The sequence below is a fragment of the Mizuhopecten yessoensis genome, unplaced genomic scaffold (genome assembly GCF_002113885.1).
Source record: "Mizuhopecten yessoensis strain PY_sf001 unplaced genomic scaffold, ASM211388v2 scaffold9615, whole genome shotgun sequence".
NCBI lineage: Eukaryota > Metazoa > Mollusca > Bivalvia > Pectinida > Pectinidae > Mizuhopecten > Mizuhopecten yessoensis.
Window position 1 is genome coordinate 1,213,019 of NW_018408136.1, and position 24,621 is coordinate 1,237,639.

Below are 24,621 nucleotides of genomic sequence, written 5' to 3' on the forward strand. Positions count from 1 at the left end.
ATGNAACAAACCTGTGCTACGTCGCAAGATCACTCACTTCGAACGCTATCAGTTTCACGCGTCTCGCATCCACGGTTCCTCAGTTTCTGACGACATGTCAAATAACGAGTCTGTTACAGAATCTACCGACTATTGTCAGGTTCCCGTACAATCAACAAATAAATTCACGCCTGGATTCTTCACAACATGAGCAAAGAGAATAGTTCGAATTAACTTCCAAAAATAACTCATTGAGGGCAAGGTCGGATTTACGGTGTTCACTGTATTTGTCCATGCGCGAAATTTGTTCCGGGGAAAAATCGAAACAATTTCAAATCTAACTTTCAGCTCAGAGTTCTATTGACAAAATTAAATCACCCTATATAAATATCATACGCAATTGTATTGATACTGCATTGTTGAATAAAATTGGAGTATTTGTTAAAATTTCAAAGTACTACTTTGTTTGCCAATCAGCACGCGACAATACGCTGTTCAAACTATTGAACGAAATTGTGTGGACCTTCGATAAGGCGGCGTTTTTTTAATTTTAAATATAAATTATAATTATAAGTTAAAAAAGAACATAAGAGGCAGAGAAAACGTAAATATAAGTATTGAATTGTTTTTGTATGGTATTTATTATCTATTTGAATGACAATAGATCATAAATACCATACAAAAACAGTTCAATGCTTAAATATACATCAATGCTGAAATGGATTGTTTATCATACCGAGTTGTAAAAGACCTTGTATCGGTAATTTGACGTTTATCATAAAATGCCCTCAGATATCCACATTTTGAAATATAACGGTACGACCACCCAACAGAAGATTATAGTGATTAAATGCTGTGTACAGTAAACTGTAAAAATAACAGTTAATGAAAAGCGTACAATACATAGAATTATTTGCGTATTATATATAGGATCTTACATGAGTGTCCATTTCATATGAGATTTATAAAAAGAGTCTAATAATTTTATTAAAATGAAAAATTGGTGACGAGTTTCATAAATTTCATATGAAATGAAAACGAGTGTAAGATCCTTTTTATCACATATTCAATATTTATGGCATTTATTCGTGTAAAACGACAATTTTCATGCAACTTTGAAATGTAAAAATCCGCCATTTTGACTCCGGTGCGTAAGTCTGTGACGTCATGTACTTGTCCTAGACGTGACGTCACATTTGAAACAATTGAAACTTACAACCAATCAAAGGGCTGATATGTCATATTACACGCAAAATATATGACATGTCAATAGCCACACCAGTGTCTCTACCTTCACACATCCCTTAGGTCAGTAGTCACACCAGTGTCTCTACCTTCACACATCCCTTGGGTCAGTGGTCACACCAGTGTCTCTCCCTTCATACATCACTTAGGTCAGTAGTCACACCAGTGTCTCTACCTTCATACATCCCTTAGGTCAGTAGCCACACTAGTGTCTCTCTCTCTTCACACATCCCTTAAGTCAGTGGTCACACCAGTGTCTCTACCTTCACACATCCCTTGGGTCAGTGGTCACACCAGTGTCTATCCCTTCATACATCACTTAGGTGAGTAGTCAGTAGTATATTTACTGGATAACACAGTACATTATGTGATAAAAAAATCTATATTCAATCACCTGTGTTTTATAAATTGCATATTTTTTTTTATTTTTTTTTTAAATATATAATTAATTGTATATTTTAAAAAAAAATTCATTGAAAAGTGTATATTGAAATATATGTGTATTATAAACAGTTTGTTTAATGATTTGTTTATAATACATTGTGCATTGAATTATTTTTTATTGGTATATATAAATCTATTTTTAATTATTCATGTATTATACAATGTATATGCATAATGATTTGTGTATTATAAACGATAAATATTGATATATGTATCATGAACTGTATATATGAATAATAGTGTATTAAAGATACATTTAATTGTTGGTTTCTTGAAAACTGCATGTTCAATGAATCATATCATAAATTATATTATGCATTTGATGATTTTGTTTGCTTCATATTTTCGTTTATATATGTATATATGCTGATTCTTATCTTTGAACATTTCTCATTTGTCGGATATCTGCACGTGATCAATTCTCAAAAACTCATATACATTGTAGAATAGTATTTTTATGACTATTGGTGTTTAAGAAATGCCGTTAGAGGATTCCCCTACAATTTTACAGCTAATAAACGATAAGAAATTTTGAATTTATTTTTGGTTAACAGTAAAGCATTGCAAAAATTATAAAGAATTTTCGATGTGTTTTTGTTTTCATTTATTCTCTATTACTTATTTCTCTGCAGAGAGCGTTAGAGAGCGTAACCCGTGGAATATCGAGGATGATAGTGTTACAGTTTTGGACTTAAGTGATGGTAAATGTGACTGGATATTAACCTAAATAAGTAATATTAACCTTGGCTTCTCATCGGTTAATGTCAACTTTTCAGGTTCATATCCCATAATGTTAATCATCACTGAATTTCATAGCAGCAGCAAACTGTTGTCTGTCTTTCAAACATCCGCACCACCTCTTTACATACCACTATGTTCCTCATCTCTCTAAAGATGTCCAACTTGATGGCGGGGAGCGTCACTGTAAGCATAGTCGTTTAGATAACTACAGACACATGTCAATTCGGACAAACTATGGTGACTGAGGAGTATGGAACGCCATGAATATCCTATCTTCATTGTCTGTATTATGTCGGGTTAACATATCATTATGTTGGGTTGGCATGGCATTATGTTGGAATGACATGTCGTTATGTTGGGTTGACTTGTCATGACGTTCGATTGACACGCCATTATATTGAGTGAACATGTTGTTATATTGGGTTGACATATCATTATGTTGTGTTAACATGTCATTATGTTGGGTGGACATGTCGTTATGTTGGGTTGACATGTCATGACGTTCGATTGACACGCCATTATATTGAGTGAACATGTTGTTATATTGGGTTGACATATCATGATGTTGTGTTGACATGTCATTATGTTGGGTAAACATGTCGTTATGTTGGGTGGACATGTCGTTATGATGGGTTGACATGTCGTTATGTTGGGTGGACATGTCGTTATGATGGGTTGACATGTCATAATGTAGGGTGGACATGTCGTTGTGTTGGGTTGAGACAATTTCCTTGACCTGATCCATATGCATTACAGTGTGACGTTTCGATGACTAGTACGATATGTACACTATCACCTACATCAGAGGATGACCAGTGAAGCGTATACACACAAAGGTGTAAAATGTGTACGAGCTGTCAATAAAATCTATGTAGCTGAATTGAGTCATTTCGGTACATATATAACAACTATTTTACATACGTTTCCAGCGGCGAAATCGACGTCGATTTTAAGGACAACTCGTACACATTTTACACCTTTGTGTGCATGAACGCCATTCGGAATACCATTTCGACATTTTCTACGAAACTAGAAGCATAGGCGAGGAGTTCCGAATGCATGTACGCATCACTGGTCATTTGTCTGAAGGTGACAGTGTTTATATAATAGTCATCGAAACGTCACATAGAAAATTGTATTGGTTGTGTAAAAAGAACTTCTCATAATCCATACTTACTAACCAGAAGAAAATGTTTAGAAATAAAGAGGAATAATTCCATGCTTTCTGGAAGAGTAAGCGTCTTCTTCTTCGTCGATTACACCCGTTGTAAAGCTCCCAGTAATGCCCTATCCTGTAATCGAGAACTGGGGTATACGTAGTGACAGACGATACCACAAATGAGCATATTCACAATCAACCACCTTCATATCACACAATTAATGTAATAGAATATTTTCCAATAGGTTTATGATGGCGACAAGAAAATTTCTGCATAGTTTTTATCAACCTGCTTTTATCCAAAACCTTTTGTTGTAGTTATGTCGACACACATCTTGAAAAAGTTGTGATGATAAGAGCCAGACCTTTAAAGCTGGGCCCGTATTCATGAAACCGTTCTCATGCTCAAGCATGAATTTTGTGCTATGCATCGTCCTTTTTTAATAGAGGTGTATACCAATCAATCAAAAACACACACTTCCAAACATCCATTCCTTTAAAGAAAATCTGAAAAGCCTATCGTATTCCTATATACGAAAAAGATATATAAGATATATGTAGTAACTTTGTAATAATGTAGATTAGGGTGTGTGAGGGTGTGTGTGACATGTAGGCATGTGGGTATGCAAGTATGTATAAGCTAGAGTAAATGTTTACATATTTAATTATTATACATTACCCGAAGTAATCATTCTACTCTAAATATTGCGTAATACTACCATCAATACTTTCATGCTAAAATCTATTTCTCTTTATATATATACGTTACTATTTATGATATCTATTATTTACTTTATTCACTTTGACTTGTATATATGTGGTACCTATTGGAGAGGACTTATATAGGCTTGCCTGATGTCCAATCCATTTGTAACGCGGGACGAGCGTCGGTAGAGATAATTAGAAATGAACAAAACAAACTAGTAAGTTACACAAATACAAACAATTTATTTACAATTAACACAAGCACATTTCACTAAACATTTCAATCATCTCTCCAGCATCCACTCATTCACATACCTACATTTACATATTTTCACACATTGATTTCCATACAAAAGTTCACAGTTCCAAATAAGCCGGCTAATTGCATGGTACCAGTCAATGTTCCTTGTTTCAATAATATGACAGTTCCTGTGCTGTCTGCTCCTGTCTACTGTATGACACAATGGACCAATAGTCCTATCCTGGGTGACAACAGTCTCCGTATGTTTGACACCGCTGACCAAATGTAGCCTTTACTGACGGTTGAAATATAGGATGCGCGCTATGCGCTTCTCTCGAACCCTAGTGTCCACTAAGAGTTCCCTATCTGTACAGCTCTGGCTGACCCATTCAGTGACCATGACTTGTCCGCTGTGGATGACCTGTGGCTGACCTTGACCCTTTGCATGGGACGGTCCTGATGCCCCGTTCGCATGTATCCACTGCAATGTCCAGATGTGGTCGTAATCCTCCTCAGGAAAGCTTAAACAATACCCAAAACAGCCATTACAATCTTGCATACTTCACCATTCAAGCAATTGATTCCTCACAAAATATCAACATGACAATTATATAATGACACAATCATATTCGACAATCTTAACACTGACGTGAGACTCTATGATATCTAGTAATGTAAACAGTTAAGTGATATACTATAATAACTATTATAACAATTAAACCTAATTCCGGTCCGGCGATACATAGTACCAAGTACACAGTCGAGTATGGCACCACGCGGCTTCCATACTTTTTACACTCTATCGAGACCTCACCTATACATAACGGTTTATCACTATTCCAATACATATCATCAACATTACAACACTATTACATTCGTACATAACTATGCATCGAGATATACATACTTATAAACCCATAAAGTATCTCTAAAAACATATTCATACAATTTAGCCTACATGCACGTGCTGTACTGTGGTAATCGCTCACTACCCAAGCGTCACGCATGACCGGACCGCACTATCCTATACGGCTCAATAGACGTTAACCGGACAATATTAGGACATAAAGATGGAAAAATAGAGTTACATAAAGCTTAATACTAATATTACTTACCACAGTCTGTAACCTGTGCCTGTAACTACTGAGGTAGGCCGCTGTGAGTACTAAAACCCACGACAGGTGGCTATGGCGCGTCCACACATGTTTACCTGTGTCCTGAGCTCGTGCACTTCCGCTCCCTACCTATTTACTTACCGTAACATCCGTCAACTGACCACGTGATTCGTAATAACAATAACACTGGACATTCACAAATATATATATCTACATACGATCAACATAAACACCACGAGACAATGCATGCGATCGTGACAACTTTCATGCTAAAATCTATTTCTCTTTATATATATACATTACTATCTATGATATCTATTATTTACTTTATTCACTTTGACTTGTATATATGTGGTACCTATTGGAGAGGACTTATATAGGCTTGCCTGTTGTCCAATCCATTTGTTTTCTAAACAACACAATTTGTTGAAATGAAAAAGACAAAACCAAAAATTAAAACCTTTTTCGTGTTGCTTTGAAAAAGACCTTCCTGGCCTTTATTCATAATCAGCGTGGGTCACAGTCCAACACGATCTCATTGTCACACTTGCGGGAGTAATACCCCATGTGGATACTAATATAAACAATAAAGAAATATCTTTGATGTTCCTATTCCTGGTAATAGGGTGATATGTCTGGTCCTCCTTCATATGACGTCGGCTAGTCCACAGCTGTCTTCCATTAAACGACTTGTCCATGGTCTTCCATTAGAAGACTTGATTGACCATGGTCTTCCATTAGACGACTTGTCCATGGTCTTCCACTAGACGACTTGTCCATGGTCTTCCATTAGACGACTTATCCATGGTCTTCCATTAGACGACTTGTCCATGGTCTTCCATTAGACGACTTGTCCATGGTCTTCCATTAGACGACTTGTCCATGGTCTTCCATTAGAAGACTTGTCCATGGTCTTCCATTAAACGACTTGTCCATGATCTTCCATTAGAAGACTTGACCATGGTCTTCCATTAGACGACTTGTCCATGGTCTTCCATTAGACGACTTGTCCATGGTCTTCCATTAGACGACTTGTCCATGGTCCAAATAAGTGATAAACACGACGTTGACGGTGGTGACAAAACCTATGCCTTTAATAACACCAATATAAATGGTCAAAAAGCAGAAACCGAAAAACAAGAGAAACCCGAAGTGTTAATCGGTATTCGAACGTGGTCGTATCCTGCCTTAGTCGATAACACTAATAAGGCAACATACGACCAAAGTAAATATTTGATGAAAACTCTTGGGAAAAAGCACTAGAGTAGATTTTTTCTTCCGAAAGAAAACACATCTGCTGCATCGATTTCATCTTCCCTGTAACTCTAGGTAAAATCCAAGTAATTACACATCCTCTAAACGGGATTCGAAGGTAGTGACAACAGGCCACACTTATGAACCAGGCCACACTTATGAGCCGTTGATTTTCATGTCACACATTGAAAGGAAATATTTTCAGATGACGTCCTGATGGCAACTTAAATTCTTGTCCATTTTCCTCATCAGCCTGCATCTCTCGAATCCCTGTGTATTATGTGTGTCTGTCAGTAGTCGACATCTGCAATATATCTCTATAATATATATTTGAATCAAGCTATCGAATCAACTGCAACATGTAAACACAGAACAAGGGGACATTGATGTTACTATTAAGAAAGGGAAATTTTCACGATGGTAGTTTTGGAGTACGCCGTCTCTGTTGGTCATGCTGTTAGTATAGATAGAAGAAATCAGCTATGTATAGCAGTCTGTAGCGTCCTTGATCTCAAGTTCAGCAGGGCAAAGACGAAAGATGCGGTCAATACATGTCTTATTATTTAAAGTAAACACATTGTCTACGTATCTACAACACAGAGTTTCTAAAGATACAGGTTAATGAAAACTATAGACAAATATTATGGTCAACATTATCTCCTCTTGGGGGAATATGTTATTACTTTGTGTGATATGAAGGTCAAGTTTTTGGTCAGCCCATTGGTGAACCTGGTGGTGTTGTTACTACTAGAGTTCGCCATGCGAGTATGTGACAAGACTTGGATTTGACCAAGATTTAAATGTCGAGTGTCGTCGATGAAGCAAAAGCTTACCCTTCCCGAACACCTGGTCTTATTATCTTTGTACTTTTTCAGAGGTCTCCATGTTAATATTTCCTTTGTTCACATTTTGCCCTAGTTTTATCGATTTTGAGTTCAAATTATGGTTTTGTTGACACTTCTCTTCTTTGATTTTTTCCGGTGAAGCCGAAGGACTTTTTATTAAAGATTGTGATAAGTTCTTCAATATATATTCAGCTTCATGTAAAAACAAAAGTGGCAGTTGGTTCCGATAAGAATTGTACAGCCTCCTGGACAACATCTTAACTAAGGCCTCATTCAATTTTAAATCCCATCCGAAGTACATGTACATTTCATTTTGGTCTGTGTCGCGTTTTACACAAAATATGTTCCAAAATAGCTTATAGCCATGAGTATCGCTGTCAACTTTTCTTGGGAAACAAAACTTGCTTAATAAGAAAACGAAGCCGTTCTTTCAGTTTGGTATAAAGCGTAGGTAAAGAGAAACCCCGAAATCTGAACATGTTAAGGAGAGGACGCTCAAGAATGATCAAAAGTTTGAAACCTCATTCTATTCATTTTACTCTGTCACAATATTGTATGAGTGAACCTCTAGATAGTAATACTAATGGGATTAAGCAACTGGCAAAGACAGCGAAAACTATTGTTCGGAATTCTTGTGAAGTTAAGAGATTAACTACAAACGAGGCATATCCGTATCCATATCGTGAATCAGTATGGAAAATAGTTCAATGTAGAAATATGATGAGTGTTATTTCCGCATTCGAAAAATGAGAAATGTGTAGGCATTGATTCTGAGGTTTTAAAGAAAGCATTGCTATAAATGTATGATGCATTGATTGCTGATAAAACTAATTACTTATGAAGATCGTTGAGTACTGCTTTAACAGCGGGGTCGAGGAATACAAACAATATTTTGTTTTCGTTTTTGATTCCAAACTGCTACACTTCTCTTTTTGAATGACGGACCCAATAGATATAACCCACTCTGAAAGTGAAAGTGGTGTTGTCTTCTACAGAATCCATCAGTTTACTAAAATTTACATTCTATATAATATATTACATTTTGTTACCCATAATATGTTATACATAATTATACAGGTGCTGATATAAGAGAAATTTACATCTTTAAATTACTGTTTGCAATGCTGTTGTATTTACATGTATTTAGCAGTGATTAATACCTGGGACGTCAACTTTAGGGATTGCAATCAGATTACAATATTACGACATGATTAGAATCTATGTGCACTACCTATGAGCGACAATACTTGGTAAATGTGTTCAAAGAACGATAACTCGTACGACAGACTTACTGTTTCAAGTTATATTGTAACGGTCGTTAAACTACATTACCAGTATAGGAACTTTCGTCTGCCCTTGTTAAAAACAATTCGTTGCATAGGTAATCAGAAAGGATGTTCCTGACATCGTGACATTATTAAAAGGCAAGTAACGACATTTTGTAAATTATATATCGGTACGAACACCAACAAACTCATGTTGGTTGCCTAGGTTGTTCAAAGGTGTTACACAGGATGTCTAGGCATCGCCATGGACGTCATGGTCGCCGTTAATGTTTGAACATGTACAACACAGTCGGACAAAGGTCGCCGAGGAGGTTGATTACTCAAATGAGGCAGGAGGGAGGCACAAGCTTGTCGTGGTTGCAGGATGGATGCACAATGGTCGCTACGTAATAGATGCGTCCTGTGCAAATTTCACCGTCAATTTGGCTAATGCTTCTACCTTCCTTGTGCCTCCTTGGTCGCCGATTATGGCATAGAGAATTCACAGGCGAGGTTCAATGGTTGCCGAAACATTGCTTGCGGTTGCCTATGTTGTTGTTAATTGCATTGGTTGCCGTAGTTTACAAAGGGGAAGAACAGCGGAGGCAGGAAAGTGACTCTGTGGACGAACAAGTCGCCTGTAGCTCGACATGAAAATGCTCAACATTTGCAGTTTTGGTAGTTCAGGGGAGACACAAGGATCGCTCGAGCAGTTACATATAGAAACGAGATTTTCTGGATTTAGGCGAGCGTCGAACGTCCTGACCATTTTTATTTGCTGGTAGTACAGAGGTCGCAGCCCTCTGTTAAGGGGGCTCTAGCATAACATCAAAAACATATATTTATTTATTATTCCGGGATTTATCTTTAGAATTTTCACAACAATTCGTAACCCTTCTGCACGTCATAATTGTTTGGAGAAATGTTCACTTAACGATTGAATAGTTTTATTATTATTCTCGGATTTATCTCCTGAATATTCTGTCTACGGAGATATTTAAAAAGCGTTCATAAAGCCGTTCAATCTAAAACATCTTCATATCGCCAACGTTTGAAGTCTTTAAACAGTAAAACATTGCCTAAATCCAGACGGTTACCGCATTAGTGATGGACACAAGGACAGGGCACTGGTGACACCTGCTACGTCTGATTATGTTTAAACAAATAAAGTGAACAAAAACTTGACAAATATCGCAGTTCATAGGATAATGTAGCATACAACCTTAACTAAATTAACTTATAAACAACCTGTTTTTTTATGATTATTAACAATTTTATTAATTGCACCACAAAGAGTACCACTGAAAGGGGCATACATGTTATTAGCAAATGACAAAAAATGATACAGGTAACTTAATCATAATAGTGTTATAGCATTTTAATCCAAAAAGCAAAAAACAGTGATAAAGTAATTAAAATTGAGAACAGATATGACAGAGGAAAGGATGAAAAATAGAAACATCTAAGAATTATTACAAGATTGTTTTGAACACAACAGCAATTGAAAACGGTTTTGTTTTGCACTCTTTGCTTGACAAAGGAAATATGCATTTTCAAAAGCTTGCGAAACAAGTTTTTGATAATGTTAAGTTTGTGTTCAAAACAATCCTAGCATATATTCATCATACTGTACCAAAGTGACAAATCAAGGCAATCCTCTGTATCCAGTAAAACACAGGCTATGGTCAATCTCAAGAGAAATGTATATTTCAACAAAAAAAAATATCAATAGAATGTAGCCTCTCAAAAACAATTAGAAAAAATGGTATCTACAAAAAAAGATACTTTTAAACACCAAAATAGTTTGTTTCAGATGTACAATGTAATTTTCATCTTGTCATTATTTTTGATATCAAAAGGACAATTGAAAGAATTCAGACAGAACAAATCATACATCACAGACAGTGTGACCAAAGAACCCAAACCAAATCAATAATCCATACCATCAATATAGAACACATTTCCTTAGGAAACAAATTCAATTTACATGTTAAAGTAATTGCATATTGGAAAATTATATATCTACCCCTTCAGCTGCGCAAAACTATGTATCCATTGCTAAAAAGTGTTCCCTTTGTGAAAATGACAATGGTTGAAATAAACCAAATTGATTCCTACATTAGTAAGTTTCTGAAATAAATGGGGAAGGTAGTAGTCGGACACAATGTTCCCAGTAAAATATCCGATTATATAAAATGTTAATAAACTTTAGATAAACTTAACAATAGGTACGTAAACATTGGTAAAAGACACAATTAGGGCAACAACACTACGCTAAAACAAACTACACAAGCCTTCCACAACCAAGCCAATTTATCACAGAATTCAATGCATCAAATGTCTGGACGGTTAAGGAAACAGCCAGGATAAACTCTTTATCATAAATGTGTAGATGTAACCTCGTAGCATTTAACAGTTACATATTTCTATGTAAGTCAGTGTTATGTGTGTAATTGTATTAATTTCAAATTAACCTGCATGCATTATAAATCATTCTTACTGAAAGGGGCCTTTGCTAGCTAATTACAATGTATTTACTTGAATATTTCAAACTCAAAAATGACCGAAAAAAATCAACCAAAAAAGTACAATTATTATAGATAAAGCTAGGGTATCAATTAATTAGAGAGGTATTAGGTTCCTATAAAACCATACTTCAGTTTAAGGTATTTCAAATTGTGTACACATCAACAAACAATGAACAACTAAATGAGCAGGAGGTCCATCCCAAAGTTATATTGGAGTGTTTATATTGTACTGTTTATATTGGAGTGTTTATATTGGGAGTGTTTATATTTTACTGTTTATACTGGAGTATTTATATTGGAGTGTTTATATTGGAGTGTTTATATTTTACTGTTTATATTGGAGTGTTTATATTGGAGTGTTTATATTGTACTGTTTATATTGGAGTGTTTCTATTGTACTGTTTATATTGTACTGTTTATATTGGAGTGTGTTGAAGAGGTTTGATGCAATGAATACCACATAAATATCACGAGCAAATACGGCCTGTATTCTGACCACAGCTATTAAAATATAACTGTTAATGTATTATATTTATTAAACTGGCAAGCACCTTCTTACAATTTATTATCATATATATATTTATATAACATGCAAAATATAACCATCGTGATATATGACATTTATGTGGTTTAACACACTCGACCAGCAACCACAGGTGTGTTGTATAAGTGGCACCGTATAACACATTCCAATACAACTTAATGTGTGGCAGTTCTCCGATTACTTTGATTTTGTGTAAATATAACTTTGTCAACTATGTCATTTCTGTATATTTTTCAGAAGGGCTATAGTTCACTTTTTACTCAAGTGTATATCTTAAAAACTACACGATACTTGAATTTACAGAAGTTGTTTCGTACAAATTTAATGTAATCTAAAATATGGGTGCCAAGACACAAACAGCCTGTTCAATACCACATACTACTAAGGCAATGGATACGTGTGACAAGTAATTAACTTGTTATTACACACTGGTGATACAGTCGTAGTGATGTGTTCCTTACACAACTAGTCAGCGGTCTCGTATCCCCAATACATGTGACAAGTAATTAACTTGTTATTACACACTGATGATACAGTAGTAGTGATGTGTTCCTTACCCAGCTAGTCAGCTGTCCTGTATCCCCAATACGTGTGACAAGTAATTAACTTGTAATTACACACTGGTGATACGGTAGTAGTGATGTGTTCCTTACACAACTAGTCAGCGGTCTCGTATCCCCAATACATGTGACAAGTAATTAACTTGTTATTACACACTGATGATACAGTAGTAGTGATGTGTTCCTTACCCAGCTAGTCAGCTGTCCTGTATCCCCAATACGTGTGACAAGTAATTAACTTGTAATTACACACTGGTGATACGGTAGTAGTGATGTGTTCCGTACACAACTAGTCAGCTGTCTCGTATCCCCAATACACGTGACAAGTAATTAACTTGTTATTACACACTGATGATACAGTAGTAGTGATGTGTTCCTTACCCAGCTAGTCAGCTGTCCTGTATCCCCAATACGTGTGACAAGTAATTAACTTGTAATTACACACTGGTGATACGGTAGTAGTGATGTGTTCCGTACACAACTAGTCAGCTGTCTCGTATCCCCAATACGTGTGACAAGTAATTAACTTGTAATTACACACTGGTGATACGGTAGTAGTGATGTGTTCCTTACACAACTAGTCAGCTGTCTCGTATCCCCAATACATGTGTTGTCAACACGATTAAACATCTATATCAAAAAATGGAGCTGCAACTATTTGTATTAATTATTACTACTAAGCACTACATACATTGTATATACCAATACACCTTAGTATTTAATTGAAGTACTTGATCAATTTAACAAGATACCTTTCTTCTTTCAAAAGTATTCTTATGTAAGACTTGTATCTAAGGTAAATTACACATATTCCCTTTTATTTCAAAATTATTATTTTTTTCGATAGAACCAATCATGTGAATGGATTTCAAAGAACACATTATAATATCATGTATATTCTGAGTACAATAAACTACATACTGGTAGATATGATTCTGTTTCTACTTCTGATGTGTACCTCACCGTATATGGAAACCTGATGTGATATATCATGGTACTTTATAAATATTGCCAAACATTAATTGTACAAAGTGAACTAAGGGGATCAGAAAGTACAATGAATGATCAGTTTAAAAACATGATTCCAATACATGTCTTGAGGGACCTTACGCTGTATATCCACAGATATTAAAAATATCAAAGATTCTGAACTAAAAAATCAATGTTCCATCAAGTGATCTTAAAATATAATTTTTCAGGTAGTACACTGTTTATAATGTAGACTTACACATAGCGGACCCATAAATGTCAAATGTATAACACTGAATCACACATGTAGGGCTATAATGATTGACCCACTAAAGTTTCTATATAGATCTGCTGGAGTAAGACACTGAGGATTAAAACCATATAAGGACACATGAACACTACTTAACAATTACATTGATGGGGCTGGGGTGTAATAAAATATAATCGGAAGCAAAGTTTTGCCTTAATTTCAATATATCAGTAATAGATCATTGTTTTCGTTGTTGTTGTAACATTATTTACATTTCCTTCGTACATTCTACAGTATATAGCTACAAATTTAGCTAAAAATGACATGTTAGTTATGATAAGACATTGCTATGGTTAAGATTCACTTTCTTGATAACATGCCATCACATGTGTACACGAGATCAATTTTAGTCAACAAGGGCAAATATATGTCTGTACAGACTTTACAAACGTCAGATATCCCCATCAAAACTTCCCTCAGTCAAGAAACTGACTGTCATCATCATTAAAAAACTCCTAATTGTTTCACAGGGAATAACTGTATTATTCTTCATGATATTACAGTTGAAGAATTGCACAACATTACACAATGTGCAATGAACACACCATGTGCAGATAAGTATAACATGAGCATAACGTCTTGCGCACATCTGGGAACACCATGGGGGAAAAAAAAAAATAAAAAAATGCATTGCTATCTTGGTTGATGTAAATTTAAGAATGGTTTGTGATAAAAAAAACTTAATATTTCTTTAATTTACAGCAAACAAACATATTTTTGAGAAATCAATTGGCTTGTTTCTTCTTCAATTTTCATTTTAAATGTAAAATTTTAATGTTATATAATATCATATCGCCTGGCAAAACCCAAGTTACTCATCAGAATGTTCCCTTCCTGTTCTGGTACTGTACTTTTGTAGTTTTACAGTTGCTGTACTACTGAGAAACACACATTACAAAATTGCAAAATATAAAAATCAGAAGTGAAACACCTACATTTGACCTTACTGCACTCTAGCCTTTCAGGGTGGTTTTTTTCCAGTCCGTAATGTTAACCAACCAATGTAACAAAATACACATAAGTGCAAACATAATTACACAACAGGGCAAACATTTGTTAAATTGCATGATTGTACACATCATGTACCTAGGATGTCTGGATGGTGTAAACACAATATGGGCACAGCTTTTTAATGAGATGTGCACTCAAATATAGTTTTTTAAATAAAAACTTTACCTCTGATCAACATAATAATGTATATCTTCACAACTTATCTATGCTGCATATCATATTCTGTTTACTATTTGTAGCTTGGTTTCTGTCAACATATGATAGATAAACATGACTTCCACCACAATAATAGAGTAACAATGTTGAGAAACCCCAAACTATCACCCATATATAACATATCCTATTGTTGTGAAGTAAGAACGGACAACAGTATATAAATATCTTTAATGGAACATGATAGTGATATTGTTGTTAATTGGGAATAGTTAAGCCAGATACAGTAATTACCTTCTAATTAGTCAATATATATTTATCTATACCCGGTACATCAACACAGAAATGAACTATAGACATACATCACATGATATTAGATATGTGTCTTGTTAACCCTTTCACCCCTAGGTAACTTACGTAGACTTGATCTGCCATACATTCATATGGATGAGTCTACAGTGATGAAAGGGTAAAAGAGCCTTCTCATATAACTTATTACATCACAACCATCAATAGAAGGAATTTTAAATCAGAACAGAGATGAATGGTAGATAATGAAGTGAAATGCAAATTGAGACAAAAAGAAGTATTGGGAAAGACATCACAGGTCTTGTTAAAAAAGGAAGAAGAAAAATAGAACCACATCAATTTTAAACACAATTAATAATTGGACAAATGATTGAATAGAAAATTGACAACTTGATCAAATTCCTATCTGTACCTACTCAAGATCATTTGTACCTAGTTTTCTACTGAAGAGAAAAGTACCTCTATGATGTCTGGTGTCATACAGATAACATAGATGCTATTCAGAACTACAATAATTATGATTATTAAAGTAATGGCTTTCAAATTTTATATACTAATGCATCCAAAATATTTTTTGATTAAAAATAATAAAAGCAAAAAATATACATGCATGCATGGCTTGGTCTACGTGTTTCTAATAGCAACATTTTCCATGGATAGCACAGCATATTATAGCTATCTTGTATTTTAACTTGTTCCTTTCCATAATATAATATAATCAAGTTTTGCTAAGGTGAATATGACATAGATTATGATTCGTTTAGAAGAGCTGCAGAAAATTCACATTTATGTACCAACTCATTGGAATGTGACACACCTTATCTGAAATCTCTTCTTCAAAAATACATGTTGTCAAAAAATATATCTCAAACATGCCTTTCAAGTTTATGCATACTTGTTATTAACAGACACGGTTCAAAATATCCACCACAAGCATTCGCTTTAGTATAAAGCAAGCGAGCACTGAATCAAAGGTTTTGCTATTTACTCTGTAGGAAGTTGAAAACAGCATTGAAGGAACAACATACCAATCTACAGCTAAACAATAGTAACATATCTAAAACTAATGACAAAACAATAGTACCATATCTAAAACTAATGACAAAACAATTGTACCATATCTAAAATTAATGACAAAAATTTGTATAATGATGGTACTATATTCCCGAGCCAATTATTTATGCAATGAATATCCAAAAAAAATGAAGTTATGAGGATAACAATTTGATTTTTTTTTTAAATGAACAGAATTGGTTGTTTAATGTCCTTGTAACAGTGAAAGTCATAGGAAGACAGAATGAACAGAAGATATAGTTGTGTTTAATTTTGATGAATAGGCCTGTTTATGTTTTCACTGTTTTCATTTCATGTTAAAACAGACAGCTGATATAAACTACTTAAAAGACACCTGTAATCAAATTAGACAAACATCTCATGTTTTAACAATCCAGGAATATTTTAACCAACCGTCTAATTTTTTCTGTGACACTAAGGAATTAGCTATCTAACTCTGTGGTGACGCTGAGTGTACATGTGACAATGAGAGTTTGTAGTAGTCTGTTTAAACCACCATAGCAATCTGATGATTTCCACTTGGATATAAAGTAGATATACATGTAGTATGTACAATGTCAGGATCACACAATATCACAGTGTAAATCTGACAAATATATGTGCATATTTCAAGAAAAAAAGAACCTGATAAGGTAAAGCTTTCAGATCTAGTACCATTAAAAATTCAAATTGATTTTTTTGTGTTACTTGATGTAATTAAATGCATGTAAAAGTTTTCAAACGCACAAGTAAGAGTACAATGAAAAGTTCTAAAGCAAATAATTGATGTTTAAAAACAATAGTCTACCAAAGGTGTATCTTGAATATTGATTCCTCGTCACTGGTGGTCAGGTCTGGTCCAGCAAACCATGGTTAGGAAAGGTATACCCTGTAGACCTTGAGTCAGGTTACACATCAAAATGACTTATACGTCTAGAGTGCTTCTTCCCATTTATTACACTGGTGAGTGAAGCTAAGACTGGAGTAATGTAGCACCGTCACTGTCCAACACCATGTGTGTCAATACTCCCGAGAGTTATCAGGTAAGTCTGAGATAATGATGCAATGTACATGTAGGATGATTGCAGGTGATTCTGAGCACTTGTTGTTACTGATCGTAGCCGTACAGTGGATTTGGTGAGGGTGCCCCTGGCTGACCCAATGGTGTGGCGGTGGCTGTGGGAGGGACTGTAGCGGGAGGTGTGGGGTAGGTCGAGGCTTGACCTTGGACCACCTGCTCATAAGATGGTGGTTTGGTGTCAGTCTGAGGCTGACCCACACACTCTGTGTAAGATGGTGGTGCAGGGAAGTTTTGGGGTCCCGCTTGGTTGGTGTAGGCATGGGGGTATTCATTCTGTACAATCCCTGCTTGGTCCTGTAACAACGAAAGCATTGTCACTTTATCACCATTCTGAACCAGAGAAGACTTAAATGTTTTAGCTACAACTTCACCGCTAAATTATACATGTACTTACATATATAGTTATTACACTTATTTCTGTCTCATATGCATGTACCTGGTACATTGTACATGTATACTTATTTGCAGAAAAAAAAGTATTCTGAATATAATATATCTATTAAAGGGATATTTGGTTTAAGTACCAAGTGCAAAAAATATATATAGTGCAGTAATACAAAAAGGACATCTCCATATTTTGATATCAAAATAATTAGATCAAGGAAATTTTGAGTGCATGACCCTGAATTCAGTAAAGAAACAAACTTCATTGTCTAATGAATCTTGAAATATGCATAGGTATATTGAGTGAAAGTATTTATTTGTAACAAGTACCAATATTACCAATGAAAAGTGTAATATTTCAGTCACACTGCCAACACACTATTGTAAAGTCAAATGTCTTGAACATCATTTTGTTACAGTTGGATTTACAAATGCAAATTCCAGAAGACATTAAGATTCAGTAATTTATCAATGAATTTCTCAAGCGTGTAACATTTTCACCATGTGTCCAGGGCCTGTATTTATGAAACCATTCTCGTCCTCAAGCCTAGATTAGGGATTGTGTGCTCAAGCCAACTTTCTCGTAACTCACTTATCAAACGTCAAATGTAAACACATGAAAACAGTTATTGGCGTGAAGTATGTTTTTTTACTCTTTTCAAATATTTAACAAAGTATGATTTCATTTTTTTATTTTTTTTAATCAAAACAAGAAATTAGACTTGAACACAAAATCTGTGTCCCAGAATATCACTGATGAAGTAACAATCATGGCTTTGTATCTTCATACACAGTATAGATAGTCTTTTAATGGAACAAAGTTACCACCACATGTCTGATGAGCATATCACAGTGTCCAGTTGTACCCACAGATGTTATCCAAGGTAACCAAGTGGTCATACAGAAGAAATGTGAAAATATGATCAACTTTGCAAAAGGTACACTGTATTTGTATTAGACAAAATTTCTAGATTAGAGGTTTACTTTTATAAAGAATGAGATATATCTGCGAGGCTAGATCTATCTGTTTATGATAAATTCTGCTACATCTATAATGCAGATTTCTAAGTTAACATGGATAATAACTTGTTATATTTTGATATATAACATTAAGCTGCCGATTAGAAGTTTGAAGGACACTTACATGAGTGACACCATTTCCAGTTACAACTTGTCTTGTTCTTTCAACCACAAAAAAGTTACGCTGTGTAGTTCTGCCTGACCTTAAACTCTGTGTAGTTCTGCGTGACCTTAAACGCTGCGAGCGAGCATAAAAGTAAAATATCCAGAACAGCACTTTCAGGAACACAAGAATCACCAAAATACTGCAAGGAAAAATATCATATATTAAAATATTATACACTGGCAATTCATCCTAAACACCCAAGTACAATATCAAACACTGACAATTCTGCAAATCATAAAATTTTCACGAAAATATATGACAAAAAACTGTAGTAAATACCCAAAGAAATGTATTCATTTGACAGTAACTTTGATATTATATATTCAAGTACCTGGGTAACACTAAATGTTAGTGTTTCAATATATAGTCTGGAGCCACAGCAAACAAATCCAACGCGTCTTAGGATTTAAAATAAATCATGACAGTGCTGTAATATTTTGATAAGGAAACAGTCTTTCTCTATGAAGGTAACAGATACAGCCTTATACAGATATGTGTAAGGATTGTATTTATCATCAACTGACCATTACTGAATACGCTAACTGTACTTGTCCTTCTGTCAATCTTTTGATATCCATCACCACAATCACTACCTCACGTTTTACTGTAAAATCGTGAATTTTCATGGGGCATTAAATTTCGTTTATTTCGTGGATAACAAAAATCCACGAATTTAAATCCCCACGAAAACATAAATTTGGTATGATATAGATAGGGGGAAGTCAGAAATCAGCGAAATATGATGTCCATGAAACAGGCTAGTATATGAATACCACGAAATTTTCACCCCAAGAAAATAAATGATTCTACAGTAGTTTGCCAAAGGCTGATGTGATGATCATAAATTTTGATCAAAAGAACCAGTTGCAAGTCCCCAGCACCTAAATAGGCCTTAACATGGAAAACTTGATCACAATATCACTTTTATAAACCTTCCATATATAACACATTTTTGATGACATACAAACGTATAATTATTATACACATTGTATAAAGCATAATGTTGACCACTGACAATTTAACAATGTCACATATCACAAAGAATGATCATGGTTTCAGCCAACAAAAGTACTGAATACTTCAAACTCAAACAATCTATATTTAACATTTCCTCGTCAGGATTTTTGAGTTCCTGAACTGGACTCCTGTCACTAGATAGGAGCACCTATTCTTACTCAAAATCATTCACACCCCACACTGACCCCAAGGTGTTGCAATAGGGGAATTTCAACCTGAGGGGGAAGATTTTTAAGTTGCCAAACACAAGGCTTAATGCCTCATGAGGGCGAATAGTTCTAGCGGAATAGGAAAAGTTACATCATATGGATGACATCTGGTCCATACGACACGTTCATTTCACAGACAGAAGTGAGAGAAATAAATGAAGTTCATACATTGTTTACTTACAAATAAAGGTAATCCATGTTTGTTTGGAATCTGTTCAATCTGAAATGAAAACAGAAGTGATCACTGTACGGTAATTTTATGGGAATAAAAGCCATTATAAATGGATGTAAATTTTTATTCTAGGATACCTCAGTGACGACTTAGTCTATGCAGAGTTGAACCTTACCCCACAAAAAATTATTCAAAAACCAAGATCCATCCCAGTATATGGTAACTCAAACTGGAATTCAATTAAAGCTGAGCTTATCAACGTGTACAACTGTATGACAGAAAATAGCGAGTGGGACGTAAATAAAATATGGGAGGATTTCAAAATTGAATTGTCTAAACTCATAAAAGAACATATCCCCCACAAGATAGTTAAGACAAAACCCAGCCTACCTTGGGTTACCCCTGACATAAAGAAACTTATCAGGAGAAGAAATAGATTGTACAAACGATTGGAAAAATCGGGAGACACTGAAATAAAAAATAAGTATAAAAACCTGAAACATCATATACAGAGAAAACTCTGAACATCTTACTGGAGCCATATTGATAATATCAACACCCCAGAAAACACAACCAATGAGAACAAAATATTCCTGCAGGAAACGGTTTTGGTCATATGTGGAATCCAAGGGGTTGGACCATGGTGGCATGGCTCCTCTGAAAAAGGACGGTGGACTTGTTTATGACCCTGCCACCAGGGCCCAGGTGCTAGACGCACGGTTTCGGTCTGTTTTTGCTCCTCCTGGAATCTTTACCGACCAGCAGTTTCGCACTAGATGCAACATACCTACTCACGATGGATACCCTGCCATGCCTGAAATATCTATGCATGAAGGGGGCGTCTTAAAACTGCTCCAAGGCCTAAATCCATACAAGGCCTCGGGGCCCTGATGACATCAAACCCAGAGTACTAAAAGAGCTTGCAACAGAAGTGGCCCCGATATTGACCCTAATATTTGATCAGTCTCTGGAGACAGGCATGGTGCCTTCAGACTGGAAATCTGCAAATGTATCACCTGCTTATAAAAAGGGTCCAAAATTTCACCCAGAAAACAACAGGCCCATATCACTGACCTGTATCTGTAGCAAAATTATGGAACACATTTTGGTCTCAACTGTCATGACCCATGCCGATACCCATGGCATATTGTATCCGTTCCAACATGGTTTTCGCAAATCGCGATCATGCGAAACCCAACTTCTTGAATTTGTGGATGGCATCTCAGGGAATCTTGATGAGGGACGCCAAACGGGTGTCCTCATAATGGACTTTGCTAAGGCTTTCGACAGGGTCAGTCATTTTCTCCTAAACCATAAACTAAAACATTATGGTATACGTGGAAATGTCGCAAACTGGATCGAGAGTTTCCTGACAGGTAGAACTCAGACAGTAGTGGTTGAGGGGGAGAAGTCTGATTTTGTCCATGTCCATTCCGGGGTACCCTGGGGGTCAGTTTTGGGACCCAGTTTATTTCTTTACTTTAAAGGCGATATCCCTGTGGGTCTAAATGCTACAATCCGTTTATTTGCAGACGACACTATTGCATATCTAGTTATCAAGTCAAACAGTGATGCTGAAACACTTCAAAAAGATCTTGACAAACTAGCGCTCTGGGAAAATACATGGAAAATGATCTTCAACCCAAACAAATGCAATGTGTTGTCGGTGACTAAAGACAAAACTCCAATGGTCCATGATTATACTTTACATGGACACATCCTGGAACATCTTAGATAGGCCAAGTGTCTGGGTGTAACACTATCATCTGACCTTAAATGGGATTCACATATATATACTATGTGCCCAAAAGCAAATTCTACGCTAGGCTTTTTAAGACGAAATCTTAGGGTTGGCTCAACATCAGCCAAGGTACAGGCATGCAAATCATTAGTTTGACCATCACTTGAGTATGCCTGTACAGTATGGGACCCTCCCTCCCAAACAAATATTGACAAGTTGGAAATGGTCCAGCGAAGGGCAGCGCGCTATGTGCTCAATAAGCACAGGTACAACCATCGGACCTCCAGTGTGTCAGAAATGTTGGACCACCTAAAGCTGCGCCCTCTAGCAGATAGACGTAGAGATGCTCGTCTGACCATGCTTCATGGCATTGTGGACCAGGCTTCAAGGCATTGTGGACCAGAAAGTCGCTATCGTAGGGTCGGACAGATTGGTCCCTATACAGTTGGAGAATCCCGAACGGGCCACCATTTTTGTATCAAATTCCCCACTCAAAAACCCAGACCAGAAAGGCATCATTCTTCCCCCGAACTATACCCGAGTGGAATAAACTCCCACCTGACATTGTTTCAAGCCCCACAACGGAATTATTCAAATCAGCCCTCTACCGTCACCTTTCAAACGCAAATTGGACCATCTCGTATCTTTTAAAAACAATCTCTTTCCATGTTTCACACCTCGTCTGACATTTTATCTTCAAATTGTTGAAGTTGGTCAGTTCCATTTAGAAGTAGAAGTAAAAAATATATAGAGGATATTTAATGGTGCCTTCAGTAACAACAAATATATCTCACGAGTCAGCTAATATTTTGATATTTTTCATGAGTGTGCAGCACGTCAGTGACAAAATGTTAGCCACACGTGTGAAATACATTTGTTAATACTAAAGACACCATTAGATTTTCTATTTATTACATTTTTAAAGTATAAAACATGAAAAATACAATGCATTTAAAAAGGGCGGGAATCAGAAGAGAAATAATTAGCGCCATATTCTAATGACGTCAAGCTTGACAACAAGGCTGCGCTATTTTGAATGGGATACTCAACGCAATTTCAAAGTTTTCTGCTATTTTCTAGTATGATTGCTTATAAAAATGTTATTAATTGTATATTTCTGTAAATACTTAAGTGTGTGTACCAAACATTTACCATAGCAACCACTTACTCTACCGTCGCATCATTTGAATCTGAACAAAAAGTTGTTGCCTTTCAATGCAGCGAATAGAAGATACCATTATGATTAGTCAATACCAAAAAGTGATATTTTCACACTGTGAAAATATCACTTTTGATATTTGTCACAGTGTGAAAGATATCAGTTTTATCAAGTTGATAGAATCCGATATTTCACTGGCAAAAATGTAAAATATACATGCATTTACTTATCTTAACTCTTCATTACTTGTGAATGTTACCTCTCCTTTATGAACTGCATTAATGTAAGGGAAGGTAAAAGGTACCCAGTTTGTTAAGTAGGAGTTGAGTCCCATTATCCAGATCAGAAATATAACATGGCCCACTTCTAACTGGCTGAGACATTATACGACTCTTGTTGTATTGGAATGAATTTGTTTATACCTGAATTGGTGGTAATCAGGGCTGGACAATAGTGGAATCTCCAGCTGGACTAGTGGTTCTAAAAACCAATTGCCTGAATGACTTTCAATATTGCTTATCTTGTTGAATAATATTGGGATAATGGAATTTGCACATGGACTATATAGCAAGTAAAAACTGGAAACTACTACCTCTATTGACTAGTGGCACTGTCATTATTCTTTGCCCATATATATATTTAAGTTTGTTAGGATCCAATGCCAATATTGGAACATACTGTCGTTATCATATCTTTAAAATCAATTTCTACCCATGGTCATGTGTGAAAAACCTTATTAACTATATTTCAAATACAACATGTTATGGCTTCTGCGTGCCTATATAATATAGCTATTATATGGAGATGCATACACAAATGTAGACATGTTTGTGATTGAACCAGGAAGGACAATTTATGTTTGCAATGTATTTATTGAGTATTCATCTGAAAGAATACCTTAACCTGTCCTTAGTTATTGCATATTTTGACGAAAACAACAATACGAAACTTCCACATAACATCCTGGTTGGTTAGGGTGACACTTTGTTGTAATATTCATTTATCATTACATCGCTTTCTTTCTCAAAATATTAAAAAAAAAAAAATGAAAACGGACGAGATAACTCACAAGATAAACCATTTCCTTTAAACTAGACATCTGAGCACGAGAAACATTGGCTTACCAAACTTGTATTTTTCTTTTTTTTCTTCCTCTTCTGGCAATATTTTGTCCGATTTAGGGGAATTCCCTATGAAAATGAAAATAATATTGGAAACGGAGTTCAATAGATTATCCGGATT

At 35.5% G+C, this 24,621-nt stretch overlaps 2 long non-coding RNA genes across 2 annotated transcripts; both read right to left on the bottom strand.

Moving 5' to 3' along the window:
• Nucleotides 1–4,496: 4,496 nt before the first annotated feature.
• Nucleotides 4,497–5,833, bottom strand: LOC110458485. Its single transcript, XR_002463801.1, has 2 exons — nt 5,630–5,833; nt 4,497–5,035 (listed from the first exon to the last, which is right to left on the bottom strand). It is a non-coding gene; the product is annotated as an uncharacterized LOC110458485 (long non-coding RNA).
• A 4,412-nt stretch (nt 5,834–10,245) lies between these two features.
• Nucleotides 10,246–24,596, bottom strand: LOC110458445. Its single transcript, XR_002463795.1, has 4 exons — nt 24,504–24,596; nt 20,489–20,527; nt 19,040–19,220; nt 10,246–17,805 (listed from the first exon to the last, which is right to left on the bottom strand). It is a non-coding gene; the product is annotated as an uncharacterized LOC110458445 (long non-coding RNA).
• Nucleotides 24,597–24,621: the final 25 nt, after the last annotated feature.